The following is an 18,211-nucleotide window of genomic DNA, read 5'->3' as shown; positions in this document are numbered from 1 at the left end:
TTCACTGCCGAAGTTAACGTTCCATATCGGAGTTTTTATCTGCGTTAAAGTATGGTGCGCGCTCCCGCTTATCCCCGTATTCAATATAAAATTAACGAAAACGGGAAACTCCGAAGTTGGATTTGCGTAAAGTTACGAATTTTTCCTTAAAATAATTGTAAGACCCCCCTAAAGTTGAAAAAACATGGGGGAACACTATGGGTACCCCCGTTTTAGCCTTTAATTGAAAGTCGGGGATTTAAATAGCCGCAGCAGGTGTTTTTTTCCCGACATTGAAGAAGTGTTGCAGAAGAGCACTTAGGTTATTTTTTTCATTTTTTTAAGTGGTCCCATCAAATTTGGGGTACATGAAAATGGGTACTAGCATATTTTGATGTCCCTAAAGTAAGTTTTTAAAAATTTTGCAATTGTGCACCTGCCGCTATAATTCTATTCTTCAAAACACCTGCCGCATACTTGCAGAATAGCCCTGAACCTATTTCCCTATTGTTAAACAGTTTTTTCCCATTTTTTTTTTTTCACCCCAATTTTTAAATACATTTTTTGGGTGTCCCTATTTTTTTTTTCAACTTTTTTTGACACAGTTCTTTTTTAAATGTCAGTCCCAGGGGTGCAGGCTATTTTTTTTAAGCCTGCACCCCTAAACTCCAATTATGCACTTTTTTTCGACACCTATTCAATGGTGAAAACTTATCCCCGTTTTTTATCAAAGACTTTTCAAAACTGCGTTAAGTCTTTGATATTGAATACAGTGTAAAACTAAAACCTGCGATAATGACGTCATAGCTCCGATATTAACGCAAAAATGATGTTATCGCACCCATATTGAATACCCCTGTTAGTGTCACAATATTTTTTATGAATATGCAGTATCACAATACGTGTTGAACATTGTACTGTGTTTTCACTTAGTGTCACAATATTTTTATGAATACACTGCACTACCACACAGTGTCACAATACGTGTTGAATATTACACTGCGTTTCAACTTACAGTGTCACAATATTTTTTTGAATACACTGCACTACCACTTACAGTGTCAAAATGCGTTTCCACTTAGTGTCACAATATGTTTTCTCCTTCATCCACTAGGGGACACTGGAGGCTTCAGACAGTGGGGTATAGACAGTGCTAAGTGGGAGCTGGCACTTTAAAAATTTTTAGTGTGACTAGCTCCTCCCCCTCTATACCCCCCTACAAGTCCAGTCTTAGTTTGTGCCCAAGGGGAGCTGGTGTGTTATTCACATTCTCCTCAGAGTTTTAATAAAAAGAGTGCTGCTGCACTGAAGAAAATAAATTCTACATTGATAGGAACAGACAGGCAGCAGCTGCACTGCCTGTCTGCATTGATGGACTTGCTGGGAGGACCCGCTCACAACTGCACACAGTTCGCCTGGGGTCCCCAACTACAGAGACAATGGTCTCCATATTGGAGGTCCCCCATGCCGCTGCTTGCAGCGCGCATAGCTGACCTCCATTAGTCAGATGCACACCAACGGCAAAGGAGCCACGTGAGTATTACCTGGCTCCCCGTCTAGTGAGGTAGCCAGGTTAACATAAGAGTGGCATTCACATCAGCAGGCTGCTCCGATTAGCGGGGCAGCCAAAACAAATAGAATTCAGTTTAGGCGCCATAGCAGGGGGTTGGAGCCTAGCTCTGGAGTCCTGCTACTTCCTCTAGCGGCCATCAGCGCTTCCCTTGAGGGTGCTGGCGGCCATTAACACAGAGGGACAGTCTGCTACATAAGAAAGCCTGAGCCAGTGAGGCTTTACTTTCTGCAACGCTGCTACAGGAAACTGGTAGCCTAACCTGGAACTGTAAGTAGACCGTGGGGTTTAGGCTGGTCAGGAGAGCATTTAAGGCAATACTACTTACAGGTTGCTTACTTCTATTACTAGAATTTTCTGGCACTGCTAGGAGCGCTATTTGGACAAGTGTGGCTCTCTCCTGCCTCTCTGTATGTCAGTTCCTTCTTTTGACCTTGTTTCACTACACTTTACTGTTGTTTGTGTGGAGTCTGTATGTATTATGACTGAAAGGGGCACTAAGGCAACCCAAAAGTTAATTACCTGCAAAAAGTCTAAAATTACAAGGGCAGTCATCTAACTCCCTAATGTGTGACAATCCTGAATAACAATGTCAGGTACGTCAGATCCACCGTCTTGAATGGCACAGGTTACAATGTGCTCCACTATAGGGGCCCCTGTGTTCAGTCCCCAGGAACTCCATGTTAGCATGGATGGTGTAATGGTTAGCATTACTGCCCCACAGCACAGCTAAACATAGAAAAATATTATTTGACGGCAGATAAGAACCATTTGGCCCATCTAGTCTGCCCCATTTTTAAACATATTGTTACCTCAACTCTTATTGATCATTACTTCTTCTGAATGATATTCTTATGTCTATCCAATGCATGTTTAAATTGCTCTACTGTCTTAGCCTCTACCACCTCCACAAATTTCCCCTGAACCTACCACCCTCCAATTTCAGAACATATCCTCTTGTTCTAATGCTTCTCTTTCTTTGAAGAATGTCTCCTTCCTTTACCTTGTTAAAACCCTTTATATATTTGAACGTTTCTATCATGTCCTCCCTTTTCCTTCTCTGCTCCAAACTATACATATTAAGATCTTTTAGTCTTTCCTGGTATGTTTTGTGGTGTAGACATTGCACCATTTTAGTTGCCCTTCTTTGTACAGTCTCTAATGTATTAATATCCTTCTGGAGATATGGCCTCCAGAACTGAACACAGTATTCGAGATGAGGACGCACCAATTACCTATACGGTGGTATTATCACTTCTTTCTTTCTGCTAATGATTCCTTCTCCTGTGCAACCAAGCATCTGACTTGCCTTCCTCATTGCTTTGTTACAATGTTTGCTTGCCTTTAAGTCACCTGAAACAGTGACTCCTACTGTAGATCCCTTTCCTCTTCAGTAGTTTCTAGTATAGTGCCAATAATACCAGGGTTGTCTTAACAGCAGTGTGGGACCTGGGCAAATTAATGAACTGGGGCCCCCTATCCACCCATTCACGGGAAAATAATTTAAATGGTCAATAAAATTAAACCATCCTGCATGCCCATCAGACCTCCCACACATGCAGAGAGACTCTGTCTGACTAGTCTGAAGCTGGCTGATGAAGTGAAACTGGGACTGAGGTGAGTACTCGCTGTAGGGGGGCGGGTTGGTGGGCCCCTACAAGCTTCGGGCCCTTGGGCAACAACCCAACAAGCCCAATGGAAGAGATGGCCCTGAATAATACTATATTTAGCCTTTGTATTTTTGAGACCCAAGTGCATGATCTTGCATTTTTTAATTGTGGGAAGTTTGTGTACTCTTCCCATGCTTTAAGCGCAGTACCTGGAGTAAATGTAATTTTATGTCCCATCTCTCTGCTGAGCTGGAGGCTTCTCGGAAAGAAAAAGGGGTCTCCAGGTCAGCGGTTCTAAAAAATCCAGCATGGGCAGGGTCCTTAGCTGAATCCAAGGATGGGATCTCAAGAGTGTGACTATTTCACATATGGATCCTCTACACAGGTCTCAAAGAGATGGTTACCCTTAGTTCTCCAATCAGAGGAGGAGAATATGCCAGTGTTCGTAGGGCGAATATGCTCCAAAATTTGCCTAGGGAAATCCAACCCGTCAGGTATTGTATTTACACGACAGTCTTTCTTTCTAAAGAAACAAAGACAAGCTTTTGCAGATTCTCTTCTGATGTCAGCTTGGAAACAGATGTTCCGGCGGTTATTATCATTTTATCGTTTGCCTACAGATAGTAGAACATCTGGTGAGGAGCTCGAGTGGCTCACCTGATAAGGTGAGTACACCTGTCACAAGTCTGGGACAGCATGTCACTTTGTTAGCTTACTCCCCCTACAGTAGACTGTCTAGGAAGACAATGCTACCGGTCTCTGGGGCCACGCCTTTGAAAGAGAATGCTTTCAGGCCCATTTATATGCAGGTCTCTGCGTCCTGGTGAAACTGCAGAAATTGACTGATGGTATGAGAGAGTGACGTCAAAAGACGTTGGCAATATTTTCAGATCTGGCATTTTCGGCATGTTGGGCGCTGTGGCTTAAACTATGACAGAATGCAAGAACACTGTGTAGGCTCTTTCATTCATGGGAAGTGTATTTGTTGGGAAATAGATAAATGGTTTTCTCAAGGTACTGGGGGTAAATATATATTTCTTCTGTCTGCGGCTCCTTCCTCTAGAAGATCTTACTCGGGACTTTCGTTTCGGTCCTTTCATGCTCGGGGACGTTCACATGGTCTCTTCTGAGGAGAACCATCAACTTCCCATGGTTCCAGAGGACATGAAAAAGCCACCGGAGGTTAAGTCCACTACCAAGTCTCGTGCATGACGGGCTTCCCTCACACCTGGGGGACCCCAGAATGGGAGCGCATCTTTGGGACTTCAGAGAAGTACAGATACAAGCTTGTTTTTCAGCTTCAACCTCCACCTAGGTTTTTTACCAGGTTTACCAGTCTCCAATGACAGGAGTTGTCATTTTACATGAAGAAATAGAGGGCCCCAGGGCATTGCAGGCTTCTATCCACAAGAGTGGAGGTCCACGTTCCCAGAAATCAGACTGGGAAGGGGTTTTTTACTCCAGTCTCTTCGTAGTTACGAAGCCGGATGGCTTGGTCAGACCTATTCTGAACTTGATGGATCTCAATCCATCCCTAAGGATTTTGCAGACCTAGGGGAAGGCAAATTCATGATATCTCTAGATATCAAGGACGCCTACCTTCACATCCTTATCTGGCCACCTCATCAAGCATTTCTGAGATTCGCAGTTCAAAATTCACATTTCCATTTTCAGGCCTTTCCCTTCGGCTTATCATCAGCCCCCAGGGTATTCACAGTCATGGCTGTGATGATGAGTCTCCTTCGGAAACAAGGGATCACTATAATCTTTTACCTGGATGATCTCCTCTGAAGACACATTCCAGGGACAAATTATTGCATATCACAGTGACTCACAGCACTCTCATTCATCAAGGTTGGTTCCTGATCTTTCCCTAGTCACATCTGCAACTGACGCAGAGGCTACATTTTCTGGGAATGATCATGGACATTATGTCAGTGGGTGTTCCTCCCTCTGGAATAGGCAACTTCTATTCAGGAGATAGTGAAAACGGTCCTTTGACATCAGTCAGGTATTGGTGCATGTTTGCACACTGCTCTTGGATGAGAGACCTGGAGGCAGTGGCAGTGTTCACATTGTTAGCATTGTAGCAGTTCCAATCTGTCTATCTGTTCCCTCCATTCCATCTTCTCCCTAGATTCTACACATCACAAGGGAGAAGGCCAAGGATTTATTAGTGGCTCCAGATTGGCCTCGTAGAGCTTGGTATTCTATCATTCAACTTCTGTGAATAGACGATCCATGGCTCCTTCGTCTAAGAGAAGATCTCTTATTACAAGGTTCTTTAGTCTACTCAGACTTAAAGCAGCTAGGTTTGGTGGCATGGCTGTTGAAAGGGCCTTCTTACAACATAAAGAGATCCCACCAAGGGTAATCCCTACTATGCTCAGAACCCGGTAAGAAGTTACTTCGAAACATTACCACCATATTTGAACGTAGAAAGTCTCCTCCTACTGAATTCAACCCAGCCAGACTTCTGCCTTTTTCTGCTGGCAGATTTTTTCAGCCAGTCTGGGTTTGGGTTCTCTAAGAGTTTTCAACTCTGATGATTTTCTACCAAAAGAAGATAGTATTCATACCTGAGGTGCAGACTTTTCTGCAGGGTATGATACGGTTATGCCCACCCTGTGTCATGGCTCCAGGGTCGTCCTTTCCTGCTTATAGTCTTCTCTGTTCGAACCTTTGGAGTCCATAGAGTTAAGATCCCTTTCATAGACGGTAACACCTCAGCCAGGAGGATGTCCGATCTGTGAGCTCTATCCTGTTGTCCTCCATACTTGGTATTTCATGAGGATAGAGCTGAACTCCGTACAGGAATGTATTATCTTCGTAAGGTGGTTTCAGTTTTCCACATCAACAACCTATTGTGGTACTGTTTTCTTCCACAGGATCCACATTAATCAAGACCTTTGGATGTTGTTAGGGCTCTTTATATCTATGTGGAGAGGACTACAGTCATAAGTAGAACAAACACTCTATTTGTTTGGTAGGATGCTGCTCGTCCTGGTTGGCAAGCTTCCAAGCAGTTGTTGGCCCGCTTGATTTGTCTGACCATCAGACAGGTGTATATGGCCTCATTTAGGGAGCCTCCGCCTTATATCACAGTGCATTCCACTCACTCATTGGGTTCCTCGTGGACGGCTGCTCGTCAGGTTTTCCATTGAGTGACTTTTCTGGGTGGCTACTTGGTCTGGCCAGCATACATTGATACTTTTTTTTATATAGATTACCATTGTGGCCTCTGCAGCGCAGTATGGCCGGTATGTTTTGCAGGGTTCTCAGTGCTCTCCCGCCCATGATGGAAGCTCTGGCGCGTCCCCACTGTCTGAAGCTCTAGTGTCCCCTAGTGGATGGAGGAGAAAACAGGATTTTGGTACTTACCGATAAATCCCTTTCTCCGATTCCATAGGGGACACTGGACGCCCACCCTGCGCAGTTCAATCCTGCCAGGGTTGTGGTTATATTATATTATGACTGTTAGAGAACTGTTTGACATTTCTTCTCTTGTTGTCTTACTGTTATTTCAACCTTCTAAAATGTTCTGTGTACTTGCTTCACCGCCTCCTCTTCCATTTGTGTTTTTCTCAGCTCCGCTCGGGCACCGTTTCCTAAGACTGGGCTTGTAGGGGGGTATAGAGAGGGAGGAGCTAGTCACACTGAAAAATGTAAAGTGCCAGCTCCCACTTAGCACCATCTATACCCCACTGTCTGAAGCCTCCAGTGTCCCCTATGGAATCAGAGAAAGGGATTTATCAGTAAGTAACAAAATCCTGTTTTATGAATACACTGCACTACCACTTACAGTGTCACAATATGTGTTGAATACTGCACTGCAATTCCACTTAGAGTCACAATATTTTTTATGAATAGACTGTGCTACCACTTAGTGTCACAATACGTGTTGAATATTACACTGCATTTCCACTTACAGTGTCACAATATGTGTTGAATATTACACTGTGTTTCCACTTACAGAGTCACAATATTTTTTAGGAATACACTGAGCTACCACTTATAGTGTAACAAAATTTTTTTATGAATACACTGCACTACTCACTTAAAATTTCACAATACGTGTTGAATACTACATTGCGTTTCCACTTACAGCATCACAAAATTTTTTATGAATATATTACACTGCGGTATTACTGACCAACAGTGTCACAATACTTGTATGAATAATATTACACTGCAGTATTACTGACTGACAGCGTCACTCACAATACTTTATGAATTATACACTGCAGTATGATGAACCTATAGTGTCACTCACAATATGGCCAGCAGCGTCACAGTGTTTTGGATATACGGGGTGGGGGGGGGTACGGCTAACAGTGCCACAGTGTGGGGTACAGCACAAAAAATTTCATTTTAACATTTTTTAGCTTATTTTTTTTTTACTTTTAGTTAATTTTTGTTTTTACAGCCCATGGATGGACAGCACACTATGATGGACAGCACAACCCTGGACAGCACACCCTTTGTGCGACGGATGCAGTGATGAGACTCCTTGCACACAGGAAGTTGTCAAGATCCTGCACGAGGTCTGGTCACCCACTATTATGCAAATGTGGTCGATAGTTCTCGATGTTACCGATGTTTATGCTGTCTTGTGAACTGATCAGGCTTTGCGTAAAAGGAGATGGGCTGTTTAATATGGGGCTGGGCTTCTGCATCTTGTGCTGTGGTCTCAGTGTGTATGCATTGATTATCATATTCTCGCAGCGGCTGGGTGTGTGCTACTGCTAGCGTGCGTTCCTTGATGAATCAGGCCCATAGACCCAGCATCCATAGTGATTGAACAGAATAAATATTATGGTTTACATTAAGTAATATGTATGTGTCGACTTTCTTTTTGACAGTCAGATACATCCATGTACGCAAAAAAAAAAAGAAACAAACAAAACAACAATAGTGCTATCAAGTTTGATTTTCTAGATAAGGTACAACTGTAACATCACGTATACATGGAAGAGATTTAGGGCCTGATTCAGACCCACTCGCGAGTGGCTGTCCGCTCGCAAGTGGGTCGATGTTCTGGACTGAGCATGCGCATGACGGAGGGAGCTCCGTCGTGCGCATGCGCCAGACGCGACGAGCGAAGGAAAGTCCTTCGCTCGTTGTGTCTGATCAAAGGGGGCGTGCTGTCGATGTTGATTGATAGCATGCCCCCTTTGGTAGGCGTGCCGGGGGCGTGCCTCCCTGACGGGGGCGTTCCCACGGGAACGCCTCCCGTCAAAAGCCGGCCCACTGACATCACTAGTGATGTCAGTGGGAGTGATTTTGGCTCTGATAGAGCCAAAATCACTCCGGAGCTTGCGGTTGAAAACCTCACCGCAGGCTCCGGCTCGCAGTTTCGATGGTCGCGATGGTCACGACCATCGCGGCCATCAAAATGCACGCTCGTATAGCCTGTGGGTGGTGACCCACAGCTATACGAGCGTCCTGGAGGACGCTCCATTTTCATGGAGACCGGCCCTCATTCAGAGCGTGCGCTCTGCTCAGAGCGTACGGCTCTGAATGAGGGCCTTAATTTGCATTTCAACTGGGAATTTTTCTGCTGAACAGAAAATGACACCTTGGACCAGTAGTTACTATGTAAAATATTAACTGATACGCAATGCGTTGATTTGTCACATTATAGTAACACGTACAAGGAAATGCCATGTTTATATGGTCTATGTCACCTATGTGGCAATCTGGTCGTCATGAAACTAGAAGTTGCTGTGAGGCAAAGAGAAAACAGCCTTCCTAATAGTTTCCACTGTCCTCAGGACAAACATCAACCTGTTCCCAGCCTGACTCATCGAGCAGGTATATTACTGGCTGGGTGAAAAGACTTTATAATGATAATTTAGGGTAATAGTGTGAATTCCAGGGGTGGGATCCTACATGGCTCAATTGTTATACGAGGACACTACCTAAGGGGGATTCATTATGAAAAGGTCAACAATAGCCACTGTTAGCTACAGGATTAATATGTTCACAAAGGTATATTATGTTGACATTCAGAATGCCGACAGCAAAATGACGACATGGTCTGAATGCCGACAATCAGGATGTCAACATGTTCAGTATGTCAACTTTGTTTATGTCAACAGCAATATGCTGATAATGGCATTTTCAGGTAAGCCTTACTCTAATCCAGAGGTTACCAAACTGGGGACCCGATTCAGACCCGGACGCTAAGAAGCGTTAGCTCGTAGCTGCCGATGGTTCACATTGTACGCATGCGTATGCATCGCAGTGCGCGTGTGTGAACCACTGTGAAAGATCGGGATGCATACGCTCGCCTAGCATAGACAGCCCACCAGAGTGAGTGAAAGGAGAAGCCGTTTGTGGATGGTAATAGGGGCAGGCCACTAGAAACGGGGGAGTGTAGATGTGAACGCAGGCGTGCCTGACCAAAATAAAGGCGTGCATAATTAACAGGCAGCGTCATAGTACATGTCACCTGGTTGTAGTTCACACTGAAGTGATCGCAGTGTTTGAGGTAGGGTATAGTCTACCCAAGCTCTGCATTCGCTGCCGATGGTACTCGATGATGGTTGCATACATTTCCTGGAGATGACGTGCGCAAGTGGGTATCTTAAGACAGGCTAGTGGGCGTCTGCATACACAAAGCGATCGCACGGCCAGACAGTAGGCGTGCTTATGCCTTGCCGTGCGATCGCCTGCAATGCCGTCAATTAGCCGAATTTGCATACGCTGGGAACGACCGAATGCATCTAGCGACCAGGTCTGAATCGAGCCCTCTGTCCTCCAGGCACCCTAACAGTCCAAGTTTTAAGGATATTCATGGTTAAGCAGAGATGGTTAAATCAAAAGATGGAGATATTAATCAAGTCACCTGTTACCAAGCATGGTTATCCTTAAAGTCTGGACCATTAGGGTGCCTTGACTACCGAGTTTAGGAACCTCTGCTCTAACCCTAATAGCAGCTTAACCATAGCCCTGAGCATTGTTGAAGACTCTCTTTAACCCTAACCCTATGATGTGTCGACATTCTGTCTGTCGACATTTAGACAATGTCAACATTCTGAATGTTGACTTAATGACTACATACCGTTCACAGCACATTTTGAATGCCTACAAGGAAATAACATATAAATAATTAAAATCAAAACTGACACAGCAAAAATAATTCAGTAACAGACATAAGCATTATTTTTTATGCTAATTTGCAAATTGTATATACTTGTATTCATGTTAGTCCAAACTAATTACCTAATTTTAGATATCATTCAATTTAGACTTTCCATTGTCATACATAGATGTAGTATCTCATTTTAAAAAAAACAAGGCACCCAACAGGTGAAATAGATGTAAATATAAGGGAGACAGCGCTTCTTTTGTACTTTGTATTTTCAAGCTGTTTGTACTGTACTGTAGATACACCAACAGCAGTTGCTAGGATTTAAAAGGCTATGCTGCAGGGCCGATCAGATATGTTTGTGAACAACGGCGTTCACAGGGATATCAGGTACACACACCGGCTGATAATAGAACGATATATCGTTCATCGCTAGTTAGAACGATATATCGTTCAAGTAATACAGACAGCCATATGAAACAATATATCTGCTTGAAATATTGTCATTGGCTGTGCTGCAGGGCCGGGTATACACATATGCCGAGGATTGAAAGCTATATCGTTTGTCGCTATTTCGAACTATATATCGTTCAAGTGTGTGCCCAGCATAACTCAAGGAAAAGCTATAACAAGGTTCCACTGTATATAAAACGTAAGCCACATACACACTAGACGATTTTATGAACGATATGGACGATAGCGATATTGTTCAATGATATATCGTTCATATCGTTCAGTTCGCAGGTCATTAATGATGTCTTTTGCAGTCCGTACATGCAGGCCAATCTGATGATATCGTCAAGAAATGCCTGTTCAGAGATGTGGCAGGATGACTTTACTGAAAGATACCTTTAAAGATATCTTTCAGTGTGAACACCCAATATCGTTTGTCCTACAGAAAGTTCAAGGGAAATCTTTCACCAATATCATTCATACAGTACATCGTCCAGTGTGTATGAACCTTAAGGGCTAGAAAAACGTGTCTACAATTATGGCCTGATTTAAGGCCTGATTCAGACCCGCTCGCGAGCGCTGAGCTCCATCGTGCGCATGCGCGAGACCCGCATAGCGACGGCCAAGCCGTCGCTATGGGTCTCGCACCAAAGGGGGCGTGCTGTCATTGGTGACTGACAGCACGCCCCCTTTAGTGGGCGTGCCGGGGGCATTGCTGCCCAGACGGAGGCGTTCCCATGGGAACGCCTACCATCTGGGGCCGGCCCCACTGGCATCACATCAGTGGGAGTGCTTTTGGCTCTGATAGAGCCAAAAGCACTCCTGGGCTTGCGGCAGCGAGACCCTACCGCAGGGTCTCGTCACAAGCCCGATGGTCGCGATGGTCTTGACCATCGCGACCATCTTTTTGGCCACTCGCATAAGCTGTGGGTGGTCACCCACAGCTATGCGAGCGGCCAGGGGGCTGCTCCAATTTTAGGTAGGAGGGCCCTGATTCAGAGCGAGCGCTCTTGTCAGAGCGTCCGGCTCTGAATCAGGCCCTCAGTACGGATCGCAACTGTGATTGCAATAGCGATTACACACGCAGTCTCACTATGATGATATGCTAATCCTCTGCGATCACTATGCCAACGCAGCACGACATAAGGACATCCACCTTACCTTACACATATCCGTAATACTTAGCAAGACTGCGAAACCATCGGTAACATCGAGTACAATCGGAGCCTCGCGCACACTTGCACAAGCTCTGACCTTACTTACGAATTACTAACCTCATCACACGCAGTGTGCACACAAGCTGCTTTAGCATCACAGTGGATAGTCTATGCGCGCCCCTGCAACAGTGTTCTTACGCAATGGCACGCCTGCGTTTCACCGACCACCCCATCACCACCCCCAAATGGTTCTTCCTGTCAATCACTCTGCGATGTGTCTGATTAGTCACTGCGATTGCAGTCCCGACCACAGTGTTGAGTTTGCGCACGCGCACTGCGATGCAAGCGCAGTACGCGACAATCGGCCGATTGCATGAGTAATCGCAGTTGCTATCCTTGCGGAATCAGGCCCTATATGTCTCAGTCTGCAACTGTAATATAACAGCAAGGTTTTTGTAGCAACAATTATTACCTTACAGTTAATGTTTGGAGATTTAAATTGCCATCCATCCACTAATTGATAAACATGTACAGTAGTAAATTAGAAAGCAATTAACCCTTTCCATGTTTAATTCATTAATTACTTGAAGAAAAAATATGACCCAAAATAGCACTTTGTAAAATAAAAAGTATTAAGTGACTGCAATAAAGGCTGAGTCTGAGGAGGATGATGGGTGTGATCGAAGGCTCCAGCGATACAACCACTACAGTATAGCAGCTGCACCACACGCCATTCACATTTTTACGGGAGATTTTTAGTACTTTTATGTATACAGCAATTTGTTTTATACATCAACAGACTTCTCTTTATACTTTTTATATCTATTCATATTAAGTAATTTAGCTTAAAATATGTTCAATCCCCTGAAAATAGCTGTTCTTAGAGGTTTGGCAACATTTTGTTTCATTGGGGTATTTAACAAGGGCCGGCAATGTCAGCATTTTGACAATGTTGATATTATGTCAGTGTCCACATTGTGAAATGTCAGCATATTGAATGTTGATATTCTATACATGCCGACATCCTGAATGTTGACATAATGGCCATGTCGACATTATGGTATGACTACATTCCTCTAATACAACCCTGTGGCCAGTGAGGCCTGTGACTGTCTTGTTCAACACACTGTTAAAATGATTTGATTTCGATACACATTTGCAAATATCTCACAGATCCTTTGTTTGGTCACATAACCAGTTGCAAACATGCAAAAAGCAGGTACAGACTGTGTGATAGTGGGTGAAACTTAACAGTAAAACTAATAACACAGTCACTGGTTCTATGTTCAGGAACTGCAGCTAAGTTGTCACCCTAGGCAGTGAGCTCTAATAGTCTGCAATTAAACGTGGCGATTTATTCATGTACTGTACACATTTTCAGTATGTAACATACATAGATTATATCCACCCAAATTAAATTACATGTTTTATATAGTAAAGCTCTGACGAGACTCATTGTGCAATTTAACATTCTATACATGTACATATTCAGCATGATTTTACAAAATGCATTTTGCAATCCACCCAAGAGGATACAAGGATAACAAAAAAATTAGGTAGACTCACAATTGCAGCAGCAGCAGAATCATTTACTATAAATAGAAAATTCTCATATGTTGTGTTTGACTGGTAACTGACAAATGACATCATAAATTATGACAGGGAAATAATTATACTGTTTTGCGAAAAAAAAAACATTTGATTATCCTTTGTACCTTTATGTTTACTCAGGTTATCTTTATTTTTATACAGTACTCAGACTTTTATTGTACTGTATATAAGTTAATTGTTAGATTACTACTGCAATTTGCTACAGGAAACAAAAGTCACATGATGCTGTAGACACCCAACACATGGATCTAGGATCAATGGTATCACAGTATGTGTAAAATAGATTTTCTTTTATATAGCTTTACAAAGTCTCAAACAATAGACTGTAACAATAATAATTAACACAGTAACATATTGTCTTGCTCCAAGGATATAGAATGAGCCATTACATGGCTAATGTATATGGTACGTTTTTTTTTTTTTAATAGTTTAAAATTTTCAAAAAGTAGCAATAAGATACAAACTAACTTAACACCATCTTTATATATATATATATATATATATATATATATTTAATAAGATGTCTAAGAGAGCATACTAGATAATTCACATACCACTAAGAACACTGTGCACGAGATCAGGCAGATTGATAAAGATCCCTTATTGAGCCTTCATGCCTTGTATCTACCAGGTTAGGTACTTGTTAAATACAAGTATTTATAATATCCAACTCCATATTGTATATAAATAGGAAGCAACAATACTAAGACAGATATGGTGGAAAAAGCAGAGCATATTTGCCATATATCTTAGTGATGCAGACCCCGTACGTCTCAGTGGGGAGTCTATTTATGGAGAACAGAAAACTTCTTTTCTCCAAACTTTCTATATGGTGTTATAGTAGGAGAAAGCAGAACAACACCCAATTAATTGCACGGCAGATTAAAAAAATATTAATAAAAATAAATAGGAAATTAAAAAAGGGATTCTTAAGTGTAATACATACATATATGAGCAGGGCTGGATTAAGGTCTGTGGGGACCCCTATCAATAAAAGTTGAAAAAAAAATATATATATATATATATATATATCACAAGTCCCATGAGGTTATCACTCCTTTAGAGAGAGTTTAAAAGACCGTGGTGCCAGCAATTCAAATTCCAATCAACAAATATCAATTTATATATATATATATATATATATATATAAATTTATTACACAAACATGCATATATATATATATATATATATTTTTTTTTAACACATGTATATGTATATATATATATATATATATATATATATACATACACATACATACTGTGTATATATATATGTGTTGTTTTTTTTAATAATTTTTTTTAACACACATACTGTATATACCCAGACACTTCCCTCATTCACCAATTACTTCCCTCCTCTGTCATGCACCAAGGACACCCCAGCAGCACCCAATCATACGTTCATCACCAACACACAGTCCAGGCACAATCCTCATCATTCACTATCAGCACCCACCATCATATACTGCACTAAAAACACACAGACACCCCCCTCCTACATTAAAAACACACAGACACCCCCCTCCCACACTAAAAACACACAGACACCCCCCTCCTACACTAAAAACACACAGATACCCCCCTCCTACACTAAAACACACAGACACCCCCCCTACTACACTACCAGCAACGAGGCACCCCCCTACCTTCCGGCTGCTTGTGCTCCTTCCATGGTGCCCTCTGACCTGAGCAGAGAAAGCAGGTCCCGGGCCCCGACCGCCTTGTGTGTGGGCGGAGAAGAAAGGAGCCGATAGGTAGCCCGGTCAGTTTGAAAAGGGGGTGGAGCCAAATCACGAGAGGGGCGGGGCCTAATTGTGGGCCGCAGCACCATTAATAAACCATTTTTTTAAATGTTTTATGGGGATGTGGCTGGGGGCTGTGTGTGGGGCCCCCCTATGTCGCCCCTGTCGCCCTGCCCTTAATCCGGCCCTGTATATGAGCGTGGCGTGGATATGCACCATTGCCTTATCTTTGGGACTGAAGAGGACTGGGAATGGGGGAAGGTAAGCATGACTGGTAGGTACAGGACAGGATTGGGGGGGCATGGTGACTGGAAGGGAAGAAGTGAGCAGCTGACTTGGCCCAAATCCATTATTTTTATATATATATATATATATATACACACACACACACACACACACACACACATATATATATAGCTCGTTCTCCCTGAGCCATTAAAGTGACTGGTGTTATCGCACGGTTGGACAAGTAGCGGGTGTCTGCCTTACGTGACCCGCTGACACGATCTACCCTTCTTGTCCTATTTGCTGTTGAGAATGAGGCTTGAAACCTCTTCCGAGTTTGTTGGCGTGGCTACGATTGCGTGAGTGTCAGCATGTGCTGCACCATGACACTTTGATTACATGGCTCACACCTGGTAGGTATTGCCTTTGTTATTTATACTCTGTTGTTTGTCTAATATGTTTGCACTTTATTTGATGGCTTGAGCAGTGTGTGGTATTGCATTTACCTTGGCAAAGACCCCACATGGGGACCGAAACATCGGACTTAGCCTATTACACTGGTGGTATGTGATCAATAAATAGCTGTCTTATTTCTGCAAATGGTGAGGGCCCTCTTCTCTTTCGATTTTTTTCTATACATATAGACCTCAAGTTTTTGTGGGTCGCATTGAGGTTGCACCCCAGAAGGATGGAACTGCTGCTGCGAGTGCGGACTTTATTACAAAACTATCTATGGGAGTGTTCTGAATTGGACATTACTCTGGTCCTTCGCACCCTATTTCTTTTTTTTATATGATATTACTAATGATGATATTGTAATTGTTGCTTAATCTCTATGCTATGCTCTTAGCCATTTTTTATTCAGCCAGCTACCCAAAATGTTTTTTCTTATTTTTTTTGGTTATTTTATAAAACATTGTTTTTGTTTACAATATGGTATTGCTGCTATAAACAATTGTTTTCCCTGGGGGTGAATTTGAGTCTGTTCATTGAGGTGCATGCTGTTTTTTTCAGGTTATTACATTGGTATAGTGTTTCTCTGTGGGTAATATGACTCAATTGCCGTCTAGATCTTTTAATGAGGATATATTAAGAGAGGCTGAGAACAGATTCATTAGCCTGACTGACGATGATGCTGAATGAGTGCTGTTTGGTCAACTTGAATTTGCTAAGTTACCAGCTGAAACTCCAGTAGATATTTGTCATAGGTTGTTAAAACTCAAGAAAAGAGAAATTGATTTAACTTTACATGGTCAATTTCTTTCAGAGTACTTTAGATCTAAAAAGATCCCAAGGTTATTCCGTGTATCCAATACCCCCACCATCGGCCGGAACAATCCAACGTTCAGTAGCCAATGGTGTGGGGTACTGAATAAATGTTCGCTTGACTTATTATTATTGGTGATTGAAGAGGTGGGTAGTGAGTTGGGCAAATTTAAACCAGAGATTAAGAACTTCTCTAATAAGCATCACAAATGCTTGGTTGATGATAAAACTGAGAAATGGCTTGATAGATTACAGACTAATCTTGCTAATTACAGTAGTGAATTACTGGCATTTAAGAGACGTAAATTGGAGACTGTTAGTAGTGACTATAAACAGTACTCTGTGTATAAATGGTTGATAGGTGATACTAACAACCCCAGACAACGCAGATTTCCACGTGGCACTCGCACTAGATGTTTTAATAGACCTGATTTTCACTCATCCCAGTCGGCTTCTGAATCTGATTCTCAGGAGAGCCTGCCCCTGAGACAACCTTTTTTAGGAGTGACCTGTGTCAATGCTGTTTGCAACCATCAATGATGGTTCCCTCTACAACATCATCCCACATGATGACGGTGTAGAGGCAGCACGGAAGGCTTTTGGATGAGGTCGAGGGTTAGACCCCACCCGCGAAAAGGTGAAGACAAAAAGAAAAAATCACAAGAAATTGATACAGATCTAATATTTAATTTGTCATCTCATTCATTAAGTAACAGCGAGATCTCTTTACTTAATAAAGGTTTATCATTTGTTTCCCTTCAGAAGCATAGTGACTTCCAGTGGGCTGTCGACCACTATAAAATGGGTAGACAGTTGAGATTACGTGAATTTTTTGGCCATCGGCAGGAATTTCCCTATAATGATATCCTGCCGATTCTTAGACAACCTAGTTCATTTGATCCCAACTCGATAAACTCAAGCATCAAAACTTTTCAATGCTTGACTGACGCTGACCATAAGACCAACTGTAAAGCTTATTTTGATAATCTGACTACTGATGAATGCAGGGTGCTTGTAGACTTACAACATAAATATGATTTGGTGATACCGCCCGCCGATAAAGGCGGAGCCATTCTCCTACAGGATTTTGCTGACTATGATACTGAAGTTTGCCGACCATTGATTGATATTAACACCTATAAAAAATTGACCTATAATCCTATGTTTGATATAAAAAACAAGGTGGATAATATTATAGATGATACTGTCTCATGAAACACTCGCAAACTGTCTCAAAGTACAATTTCCAGTATGCCCTATCCTATACACACTTCCTAAGGTGCATAAGACGCTTGTGCATCCGCCTGGATGTCCGATAATATCGGCCCAAAGATCTATTCTGCAACCACTTGCCCAGTATCTTAATGGATTTTTACAGGCCTTTGCTGATCAGATACCCACCTATATTAAAGACACTAGTGACTTTATCCACAAGTTGAAGAATGTGGGTGAAGTCCCTGTGTCAATGCTGTTTGCAACCATCCATGTTGGTTCCCTCTACAATGT

The sequence above is a fragment of the Taudactylus pleione genome, unplaced genomic scaffold (assembly GCF_031769625.1).
Source record: "Taudactylus pleione unplaced genomic scaffold, aTauple2 ptg000381l, whole genome shotgun sequence".
Taxonomy (NCBI): domain Eukaryota; kingdom Metazoa; phylum Chordata; class Amphibia; order Anura; family Myobatrachidae; genus Taudactylus; species Taudactylus pleione.
Note: the sequence above shows the minus strand (reverse complement) of the source record.